At 43.9% G+C, this 7,291-nt stretch overlaps 1 non-coding gene across 1 annotated transcript; it reads left to right on the top strand.

Annotated features, from left to right (window-relative positions):
• The first annotated feature begins 6,994 nt into the window (after positions 1-6,994).
• trnas-acu (transfer RNA serine (anticodon ACU)) lies at positions 6,995-7,076 on the top strand. Its single transcript has one exon. It is a non-coding gene; the product is annotated as a tRNA-Ser (tRNA).
• The last annotated feature ends 215 nt before the right edge of the window (positions 7,077-7,291 follow it).

Here is a 7,291-nt window from a genome sequence, read left to right as displayed (position 1 = left end):
TTTGTCCTGGATGGTGTTGAGTTTCTTTGGTGTTGTTGGAGCTCCACTCATCCAGGCAAGTGGGGAGTATTACATCACACTCCTGACTTGTGCCTTGTAGATGGTGGACAGGAGGTGAGTTACTTGCAGCAGAATTCCCAGCCTCTGACCTGCTCTTGTAGCTACGGTATTTATATGACTGATCCAATTCAGTTTCTGCTCATTGGTAACCCCCCGGATGTTGATTGTGAAGTATTCAGCAATGGTAATGTCATTGACTGTCAAGGGGAGATGGTTAGATTCTCTCTTGTTGGAAATGGTCATTGCCTGGCATTTTTGTGGCGTGCATGTTACTTGCCACTTATCAGTCCAAGCCCAATCTTGCCCAGGTCTCTCTACATGTGGACACGGACTGCTTCAGTATCTGAGGAGTTACTAATGCAACTGAACATTTTGCAATCATCAGTGAACATTTCCACTTCTGACCTGATGATGGAAGGAAGTTTATTGATTCTAGACAGATACATGAAAGGGCAGGAAGAAAAGAGATACAGACCCTTAGAAAATAGGCGACATGTTTAGATAGAGGATCTGGATCGGCGCAGGCTTGGAGGGCCGAAGGGCCTGTTCCTGTGCTGTAATTTTCTTTGTTCTTTGTTTGTTCTTTGATGAAGCAACTGAAGACGGTTGGGGCCGAGGACACTACCCTGAGGAACTCCTGAGCGATGTCTGGTACTGAGATGATTGGCCACCAACAACCAGCACCATATTCCTTTGCGCAAGGTATGACTCCAGCCAGTGGAGATTTTTCTCCTTGATTGCCATTGACTTCAATTTTGCAAGGGCTCCTTGATGCCCTTGGCAAGAGCAGTCACTGTCACCTCACCTCACCTCCTGAATTCAGCTCTTCTGTCCATATTTGGGCCAAGGCCATAATGAGGTCAGGAACTAAGTGGCCCTGGCGGAACCCAAAATGAGAATTGGTGAGTAGGTTATGGCTGTGTAAGTGCTGCTTGATAGCACTGTCAACGACACCTTCCATCACTTTGCTGATGATCAAGAGGAGGCTGATCGGGCAGGAATTGACCGGGTTGGATTTGTCCTGCCTTTTGTATACAGAACATACCTGGGCAATTTTCCACATTGCTGGGTAGATGCCAGTGTTGTAGCTTGGCGGGCGGCGTGGCTAGTTCTGGAGCACAAGTCTTCAGCACTGCAGCCAGGATGTTGTCAGTATCCAGAGCCTTCAGCCATTTCTTGATATCATGTGGAGTGAAGTGGATTTAGCTGAAGATTGGCACCTGTGATGCTGGGGACCTCAGGAGGAGGCCGAGATTGATTATCTACTTGGCACTTCTGGCTGAAGATGGTTGTAAATGATTCAACCTTGTATTTTGCACTGATATACTGGTCTCCCTTATCATTAAGGATGGGGATATTTGTGGAGCCTCGTCCTCCTGTTAATTGTTTAATTATCCACCACCATTCAGGACTGGATGTGGCAGGACTGCAGAGCTTTGATCTGATCTGTTGGTTGTGAGATCACTCAGCTCAGTCTATTGCATGCTGCTTCCGCTATCTGACATGCAAGTAATCCTGTGTTGTCGCTTCACTCATTTTTAGGTCTGCTTGGTGCTGTTCCTGACATGCCCTCCTGCACACTTCATTGAACCACTATTGCTCCCTTGGCTTGATGGTAATGGTAGAGTGAGGGATATGTCAGGCCATGAGGTAACATATTGTGTTTAAATACAATTCTGCTGCTGCTGATGACCCACAGTGCCTCATGGGTGTCCAGTTTTGAGCTGCCAGATCTGTTCATTTCTTCCCTCAGATATAATTGAAAAAAAAATTCTGAAGAAATGCATGAACTAAATAAAAAGGAGAGAGAAATAAATACTGACAAAATGGATGGCAGAATTTGGAAGGGAAAAAGATTTCAGTTTTATTATTGATGAGTGAGAGGAATATATCACACTTTGGGGCTTCTGGAAGTGGATTTACTGATAATCTGGGGAATTGATAGGAAACTGCTTCATAGTTGGTGGAACAAATTCCCGCCCTTGGGGTGGAGCCAACAGCTGCATCTGTCCAATAACAGACAGAGTAGAAGTGCTGTATCAGGCCTTGTTAACTCAGTTGGTAGAGCATGGGACTTTTAATCTCAGGGTCTTGGATTTGAGACCCTTGTTGTGTGGTTGTTCTTCCCTTTTTCAGTCTTCATCAGCAGAGAGTTCAAGGAGTGTTTGAAATTAAATTCAACAACATCACCAGATTTCAACTACTCCCATCCCGCCCCCTCCCAGTGTAGTTGACAGGACTCTCAACCTCTGCCTTCCCCCTTCCCCTCCCTCCCAGATCTGCGACAGGGTTCCCCTTGTCCTCACTTTCCACCCCACCTGCCTCCACATCTAAAGGATCATCCTCCACCATTTCCGCCACCTCCAGCGTGATGCCACCACCAAACGCATCCTCCCCTCCCCTGTCAGCATTCCGAAGGGATTGTTCCCTCCGCGACACCCTGGTCCACTCCTCCATTACCCCCAATACCTCGTCCCCTTCCCAAGGCACCTTCCCATGCAATCGCAGGAGATATAATACCTGCCCTTTTCCCTCCTCTCTGCTCATTATCTAAAGCCCCAAACACTCCTTTCAGGTGAAGCAGCGATTTACTTGTACTTCTTTCAATTATGTATACTGTATTCACTGCTCACAATGCGGTCTCCTCTAAACTGGGGAGACCAAACGCAGATTAGATGGAACACCTCTGCTCAGGCCGAAAGCATGATCCTGAGCTTCGGGTTGCTTGCCATTTCAACACTCTCCCCTGCTCTCATGTCAACATTTCTGTCTTTGGCCTGTTCCAGTGTTCCAGTGAAAATCAACCCAAGCTCGAGGAGCAGCACCTGACCTTTTGATTCGGCACTCTACAGCCTTGTGAATTGAACATTGTGTTCAATAACATCAGAGCATGACTGGTGTCAGGCAACCACAAGCATTAACACACTCTTTGCCTTTGTCCCAGGACAGCTTTGTTATTTAATCTCTCCTTCCCTCTGCACTATCAAACACCTTCCCCTTTGTTCTCTCCCACATGCCCCTCCCCGTCACTTGTTTAAAACCTAATTCTTTTCTAACCTGTGTCAGTTCTGATGAAAGGTCACAGACCAGAAACGTTAACTCTGTTTCTCTCACCACAGATGCTGCCAGAGCTATTGAGTATTTCCAGCACTTTTTGTTTTTATTTCAGATTTCCAGCATCTGCAGTATTTTGCTTTTATTGTGTCAGAAAGTCTTTCCTTGATTCAGGACTCTTACCTCTCTCCAGAATCTCTCTGCTAAAGATTGAACTTTATCTCATTTCACTCACAGCTCAGGGTCAGTGTGGCACAGTGGGACTTCTGGCTGTGTCCCACTTCACAATCCCTCAGTACTGAGAAAACAATGGGGAATATTACTCACATGCTGTGTTCTGTAACTTTTTACAAACACTTTAATGTATATATTGTCTTCCAAAGCAGTGACAGAATGGTGGCTTTAGTGTGTTGTTCAAATAGCTTTGTTGAGTTCGTGCTGTACTAACAGTTAAACAGTTCTTGGTTCAATCCCAGGTTTTGGCACTTTCAACCTCTCCTGTGTCTTTTTCTTTGGCTCCAATTGTCAAGCTGCATGATTTACTCTGAAATTAGCACCAGAGAACCAAGGCACCAGCGAGCATGAGGAGCTGAAATTAGCACAGATCAAATCCACTTAATATTTCTGACTGAAGATGGTTGCAAATGCTTCAGCTTCATCTTTTGCACTGACGTGCTCAGCACCACCATCATTGAGGATGTGAATGTTTTTGGAGCCTCCTCATCATGTTAGTTATTTAATTATCCACCACCATTCACGACTGGATGTGGCAGGACTGTGGAGCTGTGATCTGATCCTGAGGGAGATATCCGTGTGTGGAGTGGCGGGATGTATGGAGAGTGATCCTGAAGAGGGTGTCCGAGCCTGGAGTGGAAGCTTTCCGTGGAGGTACAGGAGTAGGTCATTCAGCCCCAGTGTTTTATAAAGGTTTAGCATAACTTATTTGCTTTTACTCTATGCCTCTATTAATAAAGCCAAGTGTCCTGTTTGCTCTGAGCATCCTTTTCAAACCTTGATCAAAAAAGATTGGTGTACATTGTCTCATTCTTCCTCCCAAACTGTATCACTTCACAAGTCTCTGTGTAAAATGTTATCTGTTGTGTGAAAGCCCATTTTACCAGTGTGTTTAAGTTCCTCTGAAGTGTGTTACTGTCACTGGCATAGGATGAAATTCACGAACATTCTTTGATGCTATCTCCGTGGAAAGAGCAATCTTACACACTAGCTCAAATTGGGATTTTGTGTGTTTAGTATCTTTCCTCATCCACCAATATAAGCACAAATCTGTCTCATAATGTACGGTCTAAGAATGTGCCAATGTTGCAATGTGGTGATAAATTCTTCAGTGTCACAATGTACTCACCAACTGTTTCACTACTTTTCAGATTTCTGGATCCAAGTTTGTAGCTTTCCGCGATCTCTCGTGGCTTAGGGTTGAGCCTCACTTCAACGAAGAAACGGAAAATTATGATTTAAAGATTACACTGTCAATCATTCACATCTCTGTCTTCTCCTGAACTTCGAGTTCAAATTTGTTTGTGAAGTTGAGTCACACGTTAAGACAGCACAGTCTTTGTCTTTGTGAAGGAAGTGATTTGGGAATGGCTGTTTGAAACTGTCCCTTCTTGCACAGAAATTCAGTGCAAATACTTGATCACTCACAATTTCCTTAAGGGAAATTTGTTCACAATCGCATTCGACACAGAAACGGCCTCAGCATTAATCTCACTGAAGCAGAATGTGACCGTGTTGTTTGTTTCAGAATGTTGTTGCCGTTATTTGTCGCTTTTAACCAAGACTGGGAGACAGGGCAAGGTTGATCCGAGGTTGGAATATATTATCATTCAGGAGCAAGAAAAATCAAAAGGAACAAAATAAGAAAACCCAGTCTCCGGATTTGAGAATCTGTAGATCCGCTTTGGGAAAGTGAATCAGAGCAGAATGAAGGGTGAACTGTCCAGAAGAGATGAAGACACAGCTCAGTCAACACGTTCCCCTGGTTTATGATGCTGGAACATTCCTCACACAGAAATGATTCAACCCAATGACAAACATTCTTCCAGCTGATAATTTATGCTACTGATTTAAGGACTGTCTCATGTGGTTACCGAGTGACGACGAGAAGATATTAAACTTTGTTCTATTCAATCTAGCTGTGATGAAGTTTGAATTTTTCTCCCTTTTATAAACAGTATTTGAAGGGTCTCGGTAACAATGTTCAGTGTTGATGAGAGTGGGGTCTGGGTGAGAAGCTGCTGAGTGTGACAGGGTCAGGACTGGATGCAGGAAGTTCTCTGACAGTCTCCCTCTATCTCTCTAATGGGTTTGAGTTGATTTACGACTGGTAGCTTTTATTTTACTTTTCTTATTTAGAGATATAGCCCCTTCGGCCCACCGAGTCTGTGCCAACCAGCAACCACCCATTTATACTAATCCTACATGAATCCCATATTCTCTACCACATCCCCACCATTCTCCTACCACGTACCTACACTCGGGACAATTTACAATGGCCAATTTACCTATCAACCTGCAAGTCTTTTGGAGGTGGGAGGAAACCAGAGCACCCATCGGAAACCCACACAGACATAGGGAGAACTTGCAAACTCCACACAGGCAGTACCCAGAACTGAATCCTGGTCTCTGGAGCTGTGAGGCTGCGGTGCTAACCATTGCGCCACTGTGCTGCTGTTGGTGTTTTGATAAATGAAGGAAGTTCCCTCCACCCATTTTTTTTGGACAGACAGTGTGGTATAAGGATGTAAAGGGTTAATGCTGAAGATAGTGGGATCAACCCCTCCCACTGTCAGAGTGATGATAGAACAGTCACATGAGATGAAGTTTGGGAGAAGAGAGAGCAGCACCAAGGATGCTAGCTTAGCAGGCTTGATGAGTGTGTATAGAGTATTGTGCAAATTAGAAAAGAGTTCTTAGTTCTTTCAGCAGGAACTGTGTCCAGAAAATATCGAGAAACTCACAATTTTATTATTCAGGAGTCAGAACACAGATATTAATTCCAAGTGACAGTTCTGGGACCAATTAACAAAAAAAGTAGAGCATAATATTGCTCACTGATTGAAATCCCCTAGTGAGGAGACAGTTAAACAGGTGATCTTTTGGGGCATCCTTCGATCCAAGGTTTCAGCAACATTTAATCTCCCGTTTTGGTGAAATTCTCTGTTATGTGCAACTTTTTTTTATCAGCTTTGATGGGCGAGTGAAAAAACTGAAAAGATTGAACAGTTCCATCCTTTCTTTTCTTCCTTCTTCTCTTCTTTCCATCAGTTTCTCTTTTCTGTCCCAGATCAATATAATGATGAGAATCCCAATTTAATCTGCTGTTTCTGGTGTTTTATCCATTCCAATCAAAATTTCAACATTCCAATCAAATCTATTTGTTATTCCACAGTGTCTCTCCATGTGTTTTATTCTGTTGTATTCTCTCACAGTCTGTTTGATGATCAATGTTACATCTCACTCTCTGTTCTGGTGAAGATCAGAAGCAGTGATATCTGTTTACACCACCCGACAAGTCGGCCTGATGCTGTGGCTCGCTGATCATGTGGGGTTAAAGCAATTCTTCCAGTCAGTTAGTTCAGTTTTCATTTCATGAGAAATTCGGTCATCATGACTTCATCAGTGACCTAATGGTTCAGGTGTCTGAGTGATGTTAATCATGATGTGATGAAATGATTGTATGTTCCAGTCTTTCCGTGGTGGGTTTTCACACTGAGTAGAAACGTGTTGGACATGGTCTGGAAATGTTTCACACTGCTCCATTCCCAACTTCATTTACTGACAGAAGATATATTTCCATCATTCCACAGCTGGCTGCACAGCCAGAAGCTGTGCTGAAGGTGACAGCTATGTCTTTGGAACTGACAAGGTGGCCGAGAGGTTAAGGTGATGGACTACTAATCCATTGTGCTTTGCACACGTGGGTTCGAATCCCATCCTTGTCGCTAGTTTATGAGCTGTTTCGTGTATTATTTATGTTGGGTGAGCTGATGTGTCAAATCAGCCTCGAAACCTGTTCTTGTCAATGTCCAGACACTGATTCCAGAATTTGTTATACTTTATTAAAATTGAGACAGACAATTGGAATTCTTCACCCAAACTGCACTGGAATGAAGATCAAATAGGGATCACGAAACGGAGCAGGATTTTTCCTCCCCTC

This window comes from Heterodontus francisci, chromosome 50 (genome assembly GCF_036365525.1).
Source record: "Heterodontus francisci isolate sHetFra1 chromosome 50, sHetFra1.hap1, whole genome shotgun sequence".
Taxonomy (NCBI): Eukaryota; Metazoa; Chordata; class Chondrichthyes; order Heterodontiformes; family Heterodontidae; genus Heterodontus; species Heterodontus francisci.
The sequence above is the reverse complement of the archived record's forward strand: the minus strand, read 5'-3'. Positions and strand labels throughout refer to the sequence as shown.